Source organism: Panthera uncia (assembly GCF_023721935.1).
Source record: "Panthera uncia isolate 11264 chromosome E2 unlocalized genomic scaffold, Puncia_PCG_1.0 HiC_scaffold_20, whole genome shotgun sequence".
In the NCBI taxonomy this organism is placed as follows: Eukaryota; Metazoa; Chordata; class Mammalia; order Carnivora; family Felidae; genus Panthera; species Panthera uncia.
In genome coordinates, this window is record NW_026057589.1 from 25,245,141 (window position 1) to 25,263,066 (window position 17,926).

At 52.0% G+C, this 17,926-nt stretch overlaps 1 protein-coding gene across 15 annotated transcripts in view; it reads right to left on the bottom strand.

The window, feature by feature from the left end:
* The window catches only part of ANKRD11 (ankyrin repeat domain containing 11), a 178,989-nt gene that overhangs the window by 53,476 nt on the left and 107,587 nt on the right, over positions 1-17,926 (bottom strand). The window contains exons 3-5 of one of the 15 annotated variants that reach the window (XM_049622670.1): positions 3,401-3,751; positions 1,328-2,398; positions 1,004-1,156 (exon numbers count right to left, since the gene is read on the bottom strand). The exons of the other annotated variants lie outside the window; for them this stretch is intronic. The gene's annotated coding sequence lies outside the window, so the exon portion shown is untranslated. The remainder of the gene's footprint in view (positions 1-1,003; positions 1,157-1,327; positions 2,399-3,400; positions 3,752-17,926) is intronic. 15 annotated transcript variants of the gene reach the window in all.

Genomic DNA, 17,926 nt, shown 5'->3' on the forward strand with positions numbered 1-17,926 from the left:
TCATCACGAAATTTGGCTGGGAAAGGGGAAGGGTGCTGTGCACATAACAGACTCCTGAGGAACAAGGTCAGGTTCTACAAAAAGTCAACAATCAGTGCTCAAACAGTCAGGTGGGAGTCTGAGACTCGCCCTGGGCAAAGCAGCACACAGCCAAAGGACAGGAGCTGAAAGCCCCACGGCCCGGATAGTTCCGAAACCCAGAAATCACATGAGCAAAGTGCGATTCTTGAGTGTTCCTCAGGAAAGAGCTACAGCTTTTGCCCAATTCTTAGAGAGTCCAGGACCCAAAAAAGGTTTTGACAGTTGTTTCTTCTTTCTACACAACGCGGCACGTGTGAACGCCCAAACAAAGCACTGGAGGGACACTTTACTTTCCAAATCCAACTTCCAAATCAACTAAAAACTCACTAACAAACCCAGAGGAACGCAATTATAGTATAAATGACCAGACTTCTTTCTTATTTTTATTTTTTTAACATTTATTTATTTTTGAGAGAGAGAGAGACAGAGCACGAGCAGGGGAGGGGCAGAGAGGGAGACACAGAATCTGAAGCAGCTCCAGGCTCCGAGCTGTCAGCACAGAGCCCGACACCAGGCTCGAACTCAGAAGCATGAGATCACGACCTGAGCCGAAGTCGGCAGCTCAACCCACTGAGCCCCTCAGGCTCTTTAACCCAGAAAAAAACCAGATCATAACCGAAGTCATGACTCACACTGTTCATATGCAATACTGTAAAATTTTTAAAAACTGAGATTTCCACTGAGAAAAATTCCAAAGCCCAAGTTCACAGTCCTGTGTCAAGGGGAAGAAGGATGTGAAACCACCTGCGGATCTGAAGGTTGGCTGTGCTGTGGAATGCAGACAAGACCGGAAAACAAGGCTGTCCTGTCTCTCTCCACAGTGAACACGTCTCGGGACTCCTCTGTGTAAGTCAGCAGGTAGAGTGATCACACGCTCAAGCTAAAAGGGCACAGACAACATACAGCGGACAGGGCGGCCTACCAACTTCGTGGGCACGCCAGCAAGGCTCTTGTGTGCACAGACCCCACCAAGCGTCCCCACCTTCCGGAAAGACTGTGTGGGTGAGACCGAGGCACGTCACCTTAGCAACAGCTCCAAACATACGTGCACCCAACACCGGCTGCTTTCTGAAAGCTGTAAACAGAGGACAATGGCATCAAAGTTCCAGATTAAGGCAAGGACCATCCACCCCCTGCCCTCTCTACCCTCCCCCAGCCTTACATCCCACTGAGAACACTGAGTGATTCTGCATGTGCAAAGGTGCTTTTAATCCCCAAGGATGTGGAACACTGCATAATTACGTACCCACCGGAGGCACCTTCGTGCACAGACACACAGTGGCCACGGGACGGCAGTCTGTGGCAAAGGACACAGCTTTGGGCCCGGAGCAGCTATAGCCCTGGCAGGGATTTCTGGGCCTGGCTGACCCAGGTCGCTGGAGGGCCTCCTCCCCACAGGCCGAAGGTTCCAAGGTTCTTGTGACAAAGCAGGAAGTCACAACAAAACAGGAGAAAGGTGCGGCAGGCCTCCAGCCTCGGGAAATCAGGGAGAGTTTCCTGGTAAAGTCCAAGGTATGGGCCTCTGAACCCATTTCCATCTTTGGAAAACACAGTCCGTTTCCTCTTAGGGGAAGAAAACTTCGTACTCCCCGGAGATCTGAAGACTGTGGAACTCAACCATTTGGTCTAGGGTAAACCGCGGCATAAACAGGTGTGCCCGGGACCAGGCCTGAAGACGGCCCGGCGGGAGTGACACGCCAAGAGTGAGGCGGGGCCGGACGCGGGAGAAACTGGCTTGGTTTCAAGCCAACTTGGTTCCGAACATAAATTTCCACCATCTCCGTCCGTCTTCCTCCAGCTTCTGACGTGCTGGGGAATGATCTGCTTTCTCCTTATTCCCTTCCTACCATATTCTTCAAGCAGCAGACAGAAAACGAGGCGAATAAATCCACACGCACGGACTGACATCTTTAAGAGAAAAAAACAAACCTGGTATTTCACGCCGCGAACCCTGCTGTGGGCCGTACAGATACGCTTCTCCATACAGCCGCCGCTGAAGCTCAACTCTCAATATCCCACGGAAACGCAACTGCGCGATCAAACGGAGATGTGAGGGTGTCCTGAGAATAATCCCTCTTCTGTCCACTGAGGACTGAAGACAGGTCCACGCCTTTCTGCACAGGCACTGACCCCCACGCGGCAAAGGGGTGGAAGAAAGGAAGGAGGTGAAGGCAGGGAGGGCCTGCATCACGTGTCCCGAGAAAGGCGCCACGGGTGTGCTCTAGGACGCTGACCTCAGGACGCAGACACCGTGTGAGACTGCGCACTCATGTTCGTGGGCAGCTAAGTGCATTTTGCTGAAGCAACGTCCAAGTTCCTAAGCGGACAGAAACCAACACCCATGAACTCCAACACTGTTTTATAGGCCCAGCTATTAAAATGCATCTGTGGCAAATTCTTTCAAAGCAAAAACAACTCAGATTTGTCTTTCTAGGTGACCGTGCCCCTGTGTGTAGGCTGGGGGGAGGGGGGGGGGGGGAGAGACCCTGGCAGTGGAGGGACACCCGTGAGAAAACGCAAAGAAGCCGGCCAGCTGCGGCCCGAGGAAGAGTACTACAGGAGCCTATGTGGTCCCGTCCCAGAGAAAACGGGACAGAGAATCTCGTTCCCGAAGATTCGCCGTTCTGCCTCTTGGAGAGCTCCTCGACCTCTGGGAAAGGAGCCCCGTGCTGCGAAGCGTCTCCCCACTCCTCCTCGGCCTCTCTGCCGGGTTCCCTGTCCAACGTGTTTCGTGCTCCTCTGCTGGCTGCTGGCAACAGGAGGCTGCGTTCCGTGTTCCAAAGACCGGGGCGAGCTGGCGGCACGGAGGGAACGGAGGCCCTGGACGCTGCCGGCCGGGGAGAGCGCAGGCGCCACACCATCCACTGCTTGGCGGCTCGAGGCCGCCTGTCTCAGCCTCCTTGCCTGTCCGCCGGAAGGCTGGGGAGCACGGATGAGTGCTCCCCACTCTGGCAGCTGTACCGGGTGACGGTGCCCCCCTTCAATCCGTGTCTGGGATTTAACGATCCATTTCAAATCACATCTGCACAGCACTTTACTTTCAAACGTTATTTTATTTAGAGCCCCTAAGTAGTTTCAGTTGAACAGATGGCATTATTTCCACTTTACAAACAAGACAGGAGCTGAGGCGATCTGAGACACACTGCCACAGGGAGTGCCCGGCAGGCAGGACCCCCGACTGGGGACCCTCCCTCGGGGCCACAGGCCGGCTGGGGGTGAACGAGCTCCCAGGGAAAGACGGACAGATCTCATCCCCTTGGGGACAAAAAAAAAAAATCATTCCGTCTTTCACAATTAGCCATGAATCAAGGAGTCTCACCTTCCACTGTGTACAAGCTGCCTCGGTCCTGAAGAAAACCCTGGGTGCTTCTCGGCAAACGGGCCTACGGAGGCTCAACGAGACCTAAGGACAAGCAGGGCCAGGCCGGCCTGCTCGCCTGGGGAAGCTGGCAGGCGCCGCCACACAGGCAGAGTTCCCAAGTGTCAGGGTTAAAAATGAGGACAGGAAAGATGACTTTGGGAGCAGCATCCCTCATCAGTAACAAATGAAAAGACAACGATGGACGAGGTACGAAGTTGAACAACTTCAGAATTTTTGTCTTCACCTTGAAGTAAACACCAAATTGCATTTTCTCTGGTTTTGCTATAAGACTTCTCGTGGAAAATACCACTGAAAAGAGACAGTGAGAACAAGTGAAAGTCAGAGGAAAAACCACACACACACACGCGCACACACGCGCACACACGCACACACACCCCATAATCCAAGCTAGAGTGACCAGGAACATGAAGCCTGGCCCGGGCAGCCTGCCAGGTGACCACACACACTGACAAGCTACTTGAAGCGAACACAGGTATCAGCACCAGGGCACAGAACCCTGTCAAGGTGACCACGAAACGAAGGTGTATAACGGCCACATTTGTGGAGGAGGAAAAAAATCCAAAGACAAAAAAAAAAAAAAAAGAGAGAGAGAGAGAGAGAGAAACACAAGTGAAAACAAACAGAAAGCCCAGTACAGTATGACACATGTTCACGGAGTCTGAAAGTAAGAGGGCGAAGAAATCCAGTTAGGAGACAAAGTCCATCAGATGGGAACAGAAAGCTGAGAATCAGCGAAGGAAATCTAACACAAAAATCTGGAAAGATTCCAAGAGGAGAGAAGAGATGAGCTACGCAAATACTGAGCAGGGCAGAGGCTGCTGCCTTAGCACGGGCACAGGCTTGGGGCCAACGCACAGCCCAGGAGGCAAAGTCACGGAAACACGGCCAGAGGCCCCTTTCACAAGGAGAGGGTTCCAAACCTGTGCTCACGTGAAAAGCCTCCCTGGAAAGAGCAGGAGCTGACAGGGAAAATGGAGCTGGCACTACCAGAGGACAGGAGACGACCCCCCACCAAAAGTCGGAGTACACAAGATTCGTACACAGCAGTGAGCACACACGACACGTTCCGCCAACTCCCATCAAGGACACAGCAGACGGTCATGAGCACTGACCAGGTGCAGACCCACAGAGCTCGTCGAAACCCTCTGAAAGGATCACTTCTTGCCCCTCAGTGCAACTTACGACATGGGAAGGCAGGACCAGGAAACACCTTAACTCTGAGAATTAAGAAATGTGCTTCTAAGGACAAGGACCAAGGACAAACTCAGAGGAGTGGTTATTAAAAATCTTCAAAACAAGGAACGACATAACGCTACACAGTAAATTGGGAAATCCAGGTAAAGTAGCCCTCAGAGGAAAATATACTTATTTCCAGAAGGCATCCCCAAAGAGGTTTTAAAAATCAGAATAGGGGCGCCTGGCTGGCTCAGTTAGTTGAACGTCCAACTTTGGCTCAGGTCAAGATCTCGCAGTTCACGAGTTCAAGCCCCACGTCGGGCTCTGTGCTGACAGCTCGGAGCCTGGAGCCGGCTTCGGATTCTGTGTCTCCTCCTCTCTGCCCCTCTCCTGCTCACACTTGCTCTCTCTTTCTCTCTCAAAAAATAAATCAACGTTAAAAAAAATTCTTTTTATATCACAATGGGCAGGGGGGCACCTGGATGGCTCAGTTGGTTAAGCGTCCAACTTCGACTCGGGTCATGATCTCACGGTTTGGAAGTTCGAGCCCCACGTCGGGCTCTGAGCTGACAGCACACAGAGCCTGCCTGGGATTCTCTTTCTCCCTCTCTCTCTCTGCTTCACCCCCACCCCGCTTGTGCTCTCCCCCCCTCTCTCAAAATAAATAAATATAAAAAAAAAAAAAAATCAGAATATACCCAGAGCACCTGGGTGGCTCAGTCGGTTAAGTGTCTGAATCTTGATCTCCGTGTCATGAGTTTGAGCCCCCCAGTGGGCTCTGCACTGGGCATGGAGGCTACTTAAAAAAAAAAAAAAAAATCAGAATATATCCAAAAACCTAAAAGGAAAATATGAGGAACACAAAATAAAACACATAATAGAGACTGAACAAAGATGGCTTTTTATTTTAATGATCCATAAAATAGCCGAGCTGAAGTAGACAGGACAAGCTAAACGGTGGAAGAGGACAGTAATAAGGCGAGTCAGAAAGGAAGGACTCTCTGGTCAGCGGGAGGGAAAGCAGAGGGTGCAAAGAAGTGGCTGGCCTACCGGAGGTGACCGTGGGCCACACTCGGGCCAGACCCTGGCTGGGGCAAAACAACGGACCCACAGAAAGCCTCTCCACACCGGAGTATCAGAGGGGATAGGAAAGTGACAGGATTTTATCAAACTAATAAATATACAGCATACATTCAAGCGAATGAGGATCCACAGACACGCAGACACTCAACGGGCAAGGCGGACTAAGATTTACTGCAGGAATCGGGTTCCAGGGCTCTGAGGGCAGGTGGGGCGCGGCTCGGCTCAAGGTCTCTCGGCAGGCGGAACCCAGCCGCTCACACCCGCCGGGCCGACTGCGGTCTGTAAACACACGGGCAGATCCCCTCACGGGGACACCTACGCCAGAGTCTGAGGAGCAGCACGGCCGCCTACCCCAGGCGACCCACCACACACACGTACACACTCGTGCACGGAAACGCCGCAGAGAAAGGTTTCTGGGCGGCGGAAATGTCATGTTTTAGGTTCTACCTTTGGCCGCGTTTCCTAATTTTCCAAAATGTGGAGTACCGCTTCAACGATAAAGGTGATTTTTAAAAAGAGAAAACAGGTGACCATGAACAAGCCCACCTTATCACTGCTATTAGGAGAAGAGTATTCAGTGATTCACCTGCAAGCATGAGGCCAGTCAGCTGCAGGTATCTCCTAAGAGGTCTGTTGCCAGACTGAGGAAGTGCCCTTGCATTTGCAGAGTTTTATCATAAATGGGTATGAGATTTTGTCAAATGCTTTTTTTTTTGGTTTTTTTTTTTTTTTTTTTTTTGCGGGGTGGGGCAATCTTTAGAGATAATCTCATGGGGTTTCTCTTTTATTATGTCAATATGGTATATTACATTGATTTTTGAATGTTAAACCTAATCTGAATTCTGAGATAAATCCACTTGTCATGAAGTAGGACTACCCTTTTGTGTTGCTAAATTTGCTACAAAGTAAGGACTTTTACAGCCACATTTGTGTGGACGTGGGCCTCCACCTTCTCGTCCCGTCCTCTCTCTCTGACTGTGCACACCCTCCCGTGCTGTGGAGGACCTGAGTATAACTGGCATCGCTTTCCTTCTTTAATGGATGGGATAAATCAACAGTGAGGCCACGTGGGGCTAGAGGTTTCTACGTGTCAAGAACTACAATTAAATATTCAATTTCTTTAACAGATACAGGGCTACTCAGGTGATCTATTTCTTCTTGAGTGAGCTTAGGTAATTTGTGTCTTGTAAGGAATTCATTCATTTCATCTAAATTGTCAAATTTATTGACATGAAGTTAATAAAATTCCTTTATCCCTTTAATGGCTATAGGATCATAGTGATAGTCCCTCTCTCATACCTGCGCCTGAAAAATTTATGTCTTTTTTTTCCCTGATTTGTTTGGCTAAGGGTCGATCAGTTTTATTTATCTTTTCAAAGAACCAACTTTGGAGTTCATTAATTTTTCTCTATTGCTTTTTTAAAAACTATCATTTTGATAGATGAAATAAGCAGAAGACATTCCACTCCCATTCATGTGAAAAAGTGAGCACACGAAGACAGAAAGACTTCGTCGACCTAATAAAGGCAATCTACTGAAACTCAGGAGGTGAGGACTTCACAGTGAAAGATGAAGCCTTCCCTCTCAGACTGAACAAGGCAAGAAAGCCCACTCTCAACACTTCTGTCCAGCATGCAGGACCCGGACGGTGCAGTAAGACAAGAAAGAAACGGGTATACAGAATGGGAAAAGGAAATGTGTCTTTACTCACATTGGCATAAACATCTACGTAGAGCATTCTACAAAATCTATTTTTTAAAAAACTACAAGTAACGTTTGGCAAAGTTCCAAGATATGTCCCTATTTTAAAATACGAATTGTATTTCAGGACACCTGGGTGGCTCAGTCGGTTAAGCGTCCGACTTTGGCTCGGGTCAGGATCTCGTGGTTTGTGAGTTCAAGCCCCGAACCTGGCTCTGTGCTGACAGCTCTCAGAGCCTGAAGCCTGCCTGGGATTCTGTGTCTCCCTGTCCCTCTGCCCCTCCCCTGCTCATGCTGTCTCTCAAAAATGAATAAATGTTTTTAAAAAAATTGAAATATCAATTGTATTTCTATGCATCACCAACAAACAAGAGGACACCGAAATTGAAAAAACAATACATTCAGGTGCTGGCTCAGTCGGTTGGGCATCCGACGCTTGATTTTGGCTCAGGTCATGATCTCACAGTTGTGGGACTGAGCCTCATGTTGGGCTCTGCGCTGAGCCAGGGGCCTGCTTGGGATTCTCTCTCTCTGCCCCTCCCCTACTCACGCTTGTTCACGCGCGCGCTCTCTCTCAAAATAAATAAACTTCGAAGGAAAAAACACAATGCACTGAGTAATGTGCCAAATTGCTGAATCACTATACTGTATACATAAAAGTAGTATAACACTGTAATTAAAAAAATGAAGTCACAACAGCACCCCCAAAATGAATTACTTAGGGATGAAATGTGTGCAAGGCCTCCCTAAATAAACATAAGATTCCCTGCTAACATGTCAGTTCTCTCCAAATTAATTTACAGATTCAACACCATCTCAAATTCCCATCTCCTTTTTGTAGTACCTGACGAGCAGATTCTGAAGTATACCATGCAAATGAAGGCCAACATGGGAAGCCGTACCCTACAGTTCCAGATTTCCTACGGGGCTACAGTAATCAAGACAGCGTGACATTGACACGCAGACCGATGCAATAGAACAGAGTCCAGAAACAGACTCTCACATATACACACTTCTCAATAAAAGTAAAGCAACTGAGCGGGAAATGGGAAACCATAATCTCGTCAGCAGGTGGAGCTGGAATAACTTGAATACCCCCACGCAGAAGCCGCAGGGCGAGGAGGCTTCAACCTTGCCTTACACGAAAATGATCTCAAAACGGATTAGAAAACTGAATCCAAGAACCAGAACTACATAACTTCTAGAAAATGTAAGAGAAAATTTTTGTGACGTCAGGTTAGACAAAAAGTGGAAAGCAGCTAAGAAAAAACACCTGTTGGACTTCACTAAAAACTTGTGCTCTTCAAAGCCACTGAATTAAATGAAAAGTCAAGCCACAAACTGGGAGAAAGTGTTTGCACAAGAAAAATCTGGTGATGCACTTGTGTCTGAAATATATAAAGAACGCTAAGTAACATTTTATTAAATAGACAAAAATAAATAAATATACATGGATACTTCACCAAACAAGATATACAGATGATTCCCCCCCGCCACCCCGCCCCGCAAAACCAGAAAAATAACCTGCAACATTTGTCATTAGGGAAGGGAAAGAAGTCCACAACGGACACCACTAGAAGTCCACTTAGAACGGCCAGATTACAGACACTAACCACACGAGGGACAGTGAGGAAACACAGCCAATGGACTCTGATTCACCCTCGGTGGGATCAAGGTATTTCGTGTACAGTCACTTTGAAACAGTTTGGCAGGTTCCTAAAAAACTAAACGTTTCCCTGCCATGTGATCCAGAAATCCCAGTCCCAAGTATGTGCCAGAGAGAAAGTAAAGCGTAGAGCCACGTACAGTGCTTTGTATGTAATTATTCATAGCAGCTTTTTTGTAATAGCTAAAAATTGGAAACTGTGCAAATGTCTATCAACTACTGATTAGACAAACACGTGACATATGCATCCAACGGCAGAGTGTGCTAAGTGAAAGAAACCATTCATATTAAATTGTAGAAAAAGAAAGCCTACAACGACAAGGTCCAGCAGTGGTGTCCTGGGTCCAGGGACCCAGGAAGGTGTTGGCTACAAACAGGCACTTCCCAGGGCGATGGAGAAGTTCTACGTCACGGCTGTGGTGGTGGGAACGGGACTCACTGGTGTTAAAACCTACCACGCTCTACACTTTGCGTATGAAACCGCTGCATTTCGTAACACTTAAGTTATGTCTCCATAAAGCTCCCAGAAAGAGGGGCTGAGGAGGTAAGGGCGACAAGGAGGGCCATCTCTTTAAGAGGACTTCTGCCATAACGGGAGCAAAGAAATGGGGTGGCAGGTGGTGGTAAAAGGGAGATTGGGGGTTTTTTGTAAAGAAGGGGGAAGGACAGCAAGTTTGCACGCTGATGAGGGGGCACCTCACACTCACCCCTCCAAAAGCAAGTCTGGGGGAGAGGAGTCGGAAGGGAGGTACTTGTGCCCTGTGGGGCAGCGGCTGCGGCAGGAGCAGGCAAAGGGCAACTCCAGTGCGTGCCGGGCGCACGGACGGCCAATGGGACATGCGCACGGCTTCTCTAGAAGGATTTGTCAGCGCGGTTCCCGTGGCCGTGTCAGCTGGGCCGGAGGCTGACCAGCGCAGAGCTGGGAAGGGGCCACCTGCTCGCGACCAAGTGAAACAGCTGATCCTCGTTTGTATGCAGACGCAGTCCCCGCTCACACAAGGTCACGCCCGACTTTCTAATGAAGCGTCTGATAGACTCTCTTTAATGTGTCTCTAAGTTGAACCGTGGACATCTGGGTTCTCTGTTTTTGCTATAAACAATACTCCATGGACATCCTTATTCTTGTTACGTGTCCATAGGTACACGTGCCCCTGAGCACCACACGGTAGGGGATTCCATGACAGGAAATGTCCAGAAAAGGCAAAGCCATAGGGACAGAAAGTAGGTGGGTGGCCTGCTCAGGGTGGGGAGGGGGCGAGCAGTGCTGGCCACAGGCCACGGGCTTCTTTCCGAGGGGACGAAAGCACCGTGAAGCGGAGTGTGAGTGGGGTGTGGTGTTATCTGCGAACCCACGGAAGACCCTCAACGGGGCTACTGTGCAGTATGCAAGGGGGATTTCAACAAGGCTGACACCTGCTTCCAACAGCCTGGACCTGGTGCCCGAGGGACGGACTGTGGTTGGAAGGACCGGGCGTCACGATTGGGGGGGGGGGGGGGGCGCGGCGGCACGTGCCGCCCCCAAGCCAGGTGTCCAGACCCAGCGAAGGTCTTTTCCACCTCTTGACGGCAGGCAGCACACCTCGGCGTGGCCCCGGAGAAACGTGCTCGTTCTGTGGTCAGTGGCCACGGGGACACCTCCTGGGCACAGAGGGGGCACGTCAAGGAAGCTTCCGCACTCTCAGGCCGCTTGGCAAACGCCACTCCAGGAGCAGCCGCACCTCCCTCCTGTGCAGCCCCCACGTCCTCGGGAGGCCCGTGGCCGCCTCTCGCCCAGTCGCGCCCAGGCTTCGGCAGAAAAGCGTCCTGGGACCCTGGTCAACGGGGCTTCCACCTGCTCGTGAGAACGTCTGTCGCCGGCCTGCACGTGGCGCTGTCCTCACGGCCACGGCGCCTCCAGCACCACCTCTGCCACCGTCCCTTCCGCTCAGTGGCACGTTTCGGCAAAGGAGACCATTACACCAATACTGTTTTTAAAGTCACATGTTTGAGGAAAGGGGTATACATTTTAAAGATCTAAATATTAACTGTACAGGGTCGATTTTGTTCATCCTAACGTGGATGTAAAATTATAACACAAGGCAAAGGCTGTCAGGAAAAGTCATCACAAATGAACACTGTCCAGGCAACTGGATGGACCCAGTCACATATTTATGTAATGTCCCATTTCCAAGAAGCAGACCCCCAGACACGACACTACAGCCCTCAGCACGGGGACACCAAACACGAGACCAGCCACTGAGGGGGAGGCAGGGACTACCCGCGCCTGGGGCAGCAGGCCGTGTGGGGCAGAGCTGGGGCGGGGAAGCCCCGCGCCGGCCCAGCGGCACCCCTGCCAGGGCCCCGGCCGTCCGCTCGGCCAGCAGCGTCACTTTAGCGCACGGGGCAGGGCGGGGGGCGTTGGAAGCACCGTGGCTCCTTCCGAGGCACAAGTCTTCACAAAGTGGTCCTACATGTGAGAAACGCTGCATTAGGAAAAAAACTGTCCTCGGGGCACCTGGGGGGCTCAGCCGGTTAAGCGTCTACCTTCGGCTCAGGTCGTGATCTCACGGTTTGGGAGCTGGAGCCCCGTGCCAGGCTCTCTGCCGTCAGCGCAAAGCCTGCTTGAGATCGTCTGCCCACACCCCCGCCGCCCGCCCCTCCCCCTCCCTCCCTCTCTCTCTCAAAAATAAACTTAAAATATTTTAAAAAAGAAAGAAAGAAGAAAACGGTCCTTGTTGAAGCACAGTATCTCACCCTGCAACTCGAAAAGCCTCCTCTTCCTCCCCACTCTCGATTTGAGAAAGGATGCTCCGAGACCATCAATATTCTCCCCAAGTACAATCTCGGGGAGCAGTGCCGTGTGAAGCTGGCCAGTCACCTGCACCGGCGACCCCACGGCAGGCAAAACGTGGGGACCCTCACGAGGCCAGGAGATGTCAAGGTGTGCCGAGCGGTCCCCTGCTCCTCCCAGACGGGCCCCGGCGAGGCTGCGGCCACCAGACGTGGTTCCCTGTGGACGTTGTATCGTCAAAGTGTGCGGAGGATGCCGTGCTGCTCTGCAATGTCCTGTGCTGAAAGAGAGTCCCCCCCCCCCAGCAAAAGAAAGAGTCCCCAGAGGCGGAGGGGGGCAGGGGCAGACCCTCCAAGCCCAAGGAGGGGCTCATGGTGACGTGCCGGACACGCGTGAGGATCTAAGGAACTATTGGAACAACAGGTAAGTTTTTACCCCAAAAAACATCGGAAAAGGTCGAGATGTTGCCAAGTCTTCCCACAAAGACAGTCGCGGGTCTCAGGAGGGGAAGGGGCAGGGGACCCTCGCCCCTGTGCCACCACCCCCCGGCCCCCAGATGTCCCTGTAAGGGCCGAAGACACGGGAGCCATCATCCCAGACGAACTTCTCATCAGCCAGGCTGTTTTGCTTAAAAGATCCAATCAGGGTTAACAAGAATTCTGTGAAAAATGTCAAATTATCACCCGTGGTGAGCTTCGCCTCAGTACAAGCTCTGTGTGCTGCTTCTGAAAGCTTTCTTTTCCAGCTACGACAATAAATTCAGAACCAGACCCACTAATCACAAGTGTTATACGTAACAAGATGTTTTAAAAACAGAAGTTTTATTCCACTGATACACACAGTAAGAACCCAAGATGCTTCACTGTTCCTTTACCTTGGAGAGGGCAGACATATAGTGAGGGGGGGCAGCAGGTTCCTGAACACCTGGTGCCTGGTGGGAGGGCACCTATTTACAGGCAGCAGCCCTCCTGCAGAGCTTCTGGGGGGTGGGTGGGAACCAGGAAGTAACCCCATGAAACGAGTAAAGAGAAAACATCTTCCCGCTGGGGAGATGGGGGCTCGGGACTGGAAGTGAACAGAACCCAGAGGAAAACCCAGGGCCTCTCCCTGGAATGCCTCCCCAAGCGCTGGGAACCGAAGAGCTGGAACGCCTGGTGAGCAGGGCAGGTGCACAGAAGAAAGAGGAGAAACGCACCCGATGGCCTTGGCCCAGAGCCACGCTCGCTCGGGAGGGCCGCCTCACGTCGCACCCGTGGGAGAAGAGAGCGGACAACTGCGACAGCATTCTGAAAACTTCACCACCAACCGCCACTTTTTCCGACAAAGGACAGTATTTCTATTCTCAAATTTATAATCCCTATCTTTTTGAAAATGCAACATTTATAGATTGCAAACAATGAACGGTCTGTTCTGGATTTTTAAAAGTTCTTTATTACTGATTCTCGACAGTCCAAAGGAGACATCTTTTGTCAAGGGAGTAAAGGGGAAAGTTCCCTTTGTGACAGGTGTCTTTCTCTGTCATCACTGAATGAGGGACGCTGGACAGCAGCTGGCCGTGCCATGCGGCCGGATGCACACACCACTGGCTCCGACAGCAGCTCTTTCAGAAGGTTCTAGTCCAATTCTATGGACCCCCTGAAAGGATGGAGCTCCTCCCCCAGGAGACTCGGGGCTGGTGGGGTCGGCTCCTGGCCAACCCCAACTGTCATGGGGATCGGCGGGCTGCTCCCTCAGGACAACAGACTCCACTGCTGACAGTTCAACGTCCACGTTTGACACCTTCTATTCTAGAAACATACTGCAAGATAACCCAAGGGCAGAGATGGGAGTGAGGACGAGGATGTGGGAATAACGACGGGGGCGGGTGGTGGGCCGAAGGTGACGGGAGTGGTGCTGCAACGAGCCTATGTGCACGCGCCTCCGGAGGGCAGGGGTGGGTGCCGGGATGGACAGTCTTTATGTCTACCCAGGACTCCTCTGCGACCAACAGCGCTGCTGGCGAAGGCAGCGCCATGCTATGAAGGAAGAGAGAGAAACCGCTGACCACGTGTCCTGACCGGCTGGCATCTCGGGGGGCACCGAGCAGCAGGCCAGGCAGGGTGAGGACAGACACGAGTCCCGTGAAGGGCCGGCAGGAACGTAAAGTGGTGCGGCTGCCACCGAAACATCACGGCGGATCCTCAACAAAGTGAGTATGAAACTATGCCAGCAGGTCCAGCGATCCCCCTTCTGGGAACACACCCCAAAGAAATGAAAGCAGGGTCTCAAAGAGACGTCTGCACCCGCACAGTCACATCAGCGTTCCTCACGACAGCCAAGACATGGAAGCAACCCAACCATCCATCCACAGATGAATGGATAAAGATGCTGTGTTTACACACAATGGAGTGTTATTCAGCCTGCAAAGGAAAGGATATCCTGACACCTGCTTTAACAAGGATGAAACTTACGGACATCATGCTCAGTGGCATAAGCCAGATAGAGACAAATACTGTGTGATTCCACTTATTCTTTTAGTATTTATTTCTGAGAGAGCGCACGTGTGCGCATGTGCTCACAAGCAGGGGAGGCAGAGAGAATTTCAAGCAGACTCTGCGCTGAGCGTGGACCCTGACATGGGGCTCGAACTCACCAAACCGTGAGATCATGACCTGAGCCAAAATCAAGAGTCAGACACTCAACCGACTGAGCCCCCCAGGCGCCCCTGTGTGATTCCACTTCTAAGAGGCCTCTAGAGGAATCAGATCCGTACAGACAAGACAGAGATGGGGTGACAACAGGCCATCCATGATTGAGGCCATCACAGCGCATCCCGACCGGGCCTCCTTCCCCCGACAGGATAACCCCCTCCTGGCCTGGCCTCCCCTCGGCCCGATCAGAGCAGGAGAAGCGCCCACACCAGGGCCCTGGGGCCCCAGGCTCCCAGCAAGCCAAGAGGGGGCTGTGCCCGTCACACAGTAAACCAGGAGACCTTGCTGCTGGAGAGGAGCAATGGCCGGCCGCTGTGCTCAGCCCCTCCCGGACCGCCCTTCCCTAGAGTGCCCAAAGCAAATGCTCGGGAGCAGAGTGGTTTCCGCCTGGGTGTGGGGGTCTAGGAGGGGAGCTTCTGGACCAGGGGCCGCAGGTGAGCAGGTCAGAGGGCAGAACATGGAGCATGCAAGCCAAGCAGAGTTCAAGGCGGGGGGGGGGGGGGGGGGGGGACGGACTTGGGGGAGGGGCGGCCACCCTCCACCCCTGCAGGCCTGCTGCCAGGACACCTCTCCAGGCGGCCCCAGAAGCCCGCAATGGGGGCCGGAGCGCGGGCTGCTCCGTTCAGGGAACACCTTTCCTTTCTCTTGGCCTTTCTTGTAAACAACACTGGGATCAAAGTGATAAAGGATGAAGTCCTTCAAAACACAAACCAGGTGCCATCACCGCACTCACTTTCTGAAACCTGTCCTTAAAAACTGTTCTGCGAGCATGACCTTTTCCTGTAATGAAACCACTTCTCACTATCACGGGGCCTCCCGGGACTCCTCCAGACCACACGCTGCGGGTTCCACGTCCCCGCCCCAAGCACCACCAGCAGCGTCCACGTGTACAGCTTGAGGACCCAGAAAGACTGGCTCCCTCACTGGTTTTAACAATGGAGAAACTAGGGGCGCCTGGGTGGTGGCTCTGTCGGTTAAGAGTCTGACTTCAGCACAGGTCACGATCTCAAGGTCCACAAGTTCGAGCCCCGTGTCGGGCTCTGTGCTGACAGCTCAAGAGCCTGGAGCCTGCTTCAGATCTGTGTCTCCCTGTCTCTGCTCCTCCCCTGCTTGTGCTCTGTCTCTCTCACTCTCAAAAAATTAGTAAATGTTTAAAAAAAAAAAAAAAAAGACAGACAATGGAGAAACTGAGACGGCAGATGCAACTTTTAACACAATGCTATGGTCAAAGGTGTGGCCATTTCCAAGGCCAGGGCTGCAGCGTGTGCCCTTACGGCCCTGACCTTCATGAGCAGTGCAGACAGGGAGCCGCTAGGCGAGCCCTGCCCCGTGCAGCCCACGGCAGGTGCACACCCCTAGCAGGACCGAGTGTCTACATGTGTGAGTGCGCACAGCTCAGCGACAGGGCCAAGAGCAACACAGACGATGTCTTTGCTACTGGAACCCAATGTGCACAGCAGGTTACTCATCACACATGGGAACGACCCCTGCACGGCCTTCCCCCTTCATGGTTACACGGGCCTTACTCACAGGTTCTGTTCAAAGTGGGTTCAAAAAAAAAAGAATACACACAAAACCAAAACTTTTGAGCTAAGATTTTGCCATCTGGCCATCAGGAAATCTACATATATATTCTCCAAAGGAAGGAGCCAGGCGGTTCCAGAGGTTTCCTTGCTGGGAGGCCAGCCCCAGTGACTCTGAGCTGGCTCTGTAAACAATGCACACTCGTCCAGCACGCATCCTGGCATCCGGAAAGAAAACTCGTGTCTTGGAGATTACATATACTCCCAAGCCAGAGAGGGTGAAATGGAGAGTAGGCCACTGGCCGAGGGCCATGTCTTCCACCACCTTCACCAAGGCTTCGACGGCCCTGACCCAGGGCGCCTCCTGCAGCCAACCACAGAGAGGGTTCCACAGCCACCAGCGTGCCGTCCTGGGCCGGGATGGCCCTGGTGGCAGACAGCAGAAGGCCACGTGACAGTCACAGGACATCATTCACCTTGTGCCAGTAACCCTCACGTATCTCACTTCAAGACTCAGTTTCAGGGGTGTCTGGGTGTCTCAGTCAGTTGAGCATCAGACTCTTCATCTCGGCTCAGGTCATGATCTCAGGTTTCTGGGTTCAAACTTCACGTCGGGCTCTGCACTGACAGCATGGGACCTGCTTCGGAATCTCTCTCTCTGCCCCCCCTCTGCTTGTGCTCTCTCTCAAAATAAATAAACTTTTTAAAAAAAGATTCAGTTTCAGCTTTAGTGTTTTGTTTTTTGGCTTAAGATTCTGGAACGTTACTCATTGCCATTTTAATGTCTGTTAGTAAAAGACACCTAGTTCAGTAAAGACCCAGATGCCATCAACTGCACCTTGTGACAGAGGGTTCAAATATGAAACAGGAGACTGGTGGCTTCAGCCCTGCCCACTCGGCCCAAGTGAAGCCACAGGCGGAAGTGATGTCACTCTGCTGGACCGTCACCAGTCGGCCCACGAAGGAGAAGGGCATCGACACCATCAGGCCCAAGTCCTTTGCCCGGAGCCCGTTTCTGCTACATCTACGTTACCAGTTACTTACTGAGCAAAGCTGTCCTCTGCTTCAAAACATTCCAGAGACTTTAGCCAATCACTGCCAATGTCCTCATCTAGAGGATGGCTCCAGGAAACAATGTCAAAAGCAAGACCACAGACATACCCCCTTGTCCTCCACACACGACGGGTGTCTCCACAAACCAATGCCCGATGCAGACGGCTCAAGAATCCTGTTTTATTTTTAGGGAAGACCAAATCAGATCCCCACGGAAGCCACTTTCCATACGCTCCAACTGCTGCAACCACACAGTGAGAGGGTGACTCCTGGGACCCAGCAGAGTCCCTGGGCTGTGCCTGGCAGCAGCCATGGGCCTCTCGTTCAGCTCCTGCCTCTCTGCCGAGGTCTGGCTGTCTCGGCTGTTCTGGCTAATCCTGTGCTCTGAGCCTTGGCTGCTGGCCACAGCAGTTATTAATGGCACTTGAGATTCTTCCACACCTGCCTCTCTGCCTTCTCCACACGGAACCTGCAGCTGGAATCTGACTCCCGGACTCACTGCACCTGCAGCTGGAATCTGACTCTCGGACACACGGCACCTGCAGCTGGAATCTGATTCCCTATGTGGCACCTTCACCTTCACCTTCCTCCTCTAGAAGCAGCGTGAGATGCCCAAGTGACACAGAAGGGAAGAGACAGCGGCACTCACCAGACTCTATGTAAGAGCTACAAAACCCAAAAACAACAAATGTCACAGATACTACAAAATTAGCATCACATATTTTAAGTTTGTTTGCTTATTTTGAGAGACACAGAGCAAGCCGGGGGCGGGGGGGGGGGGGGGGGGGGGGGGGGGGGGGG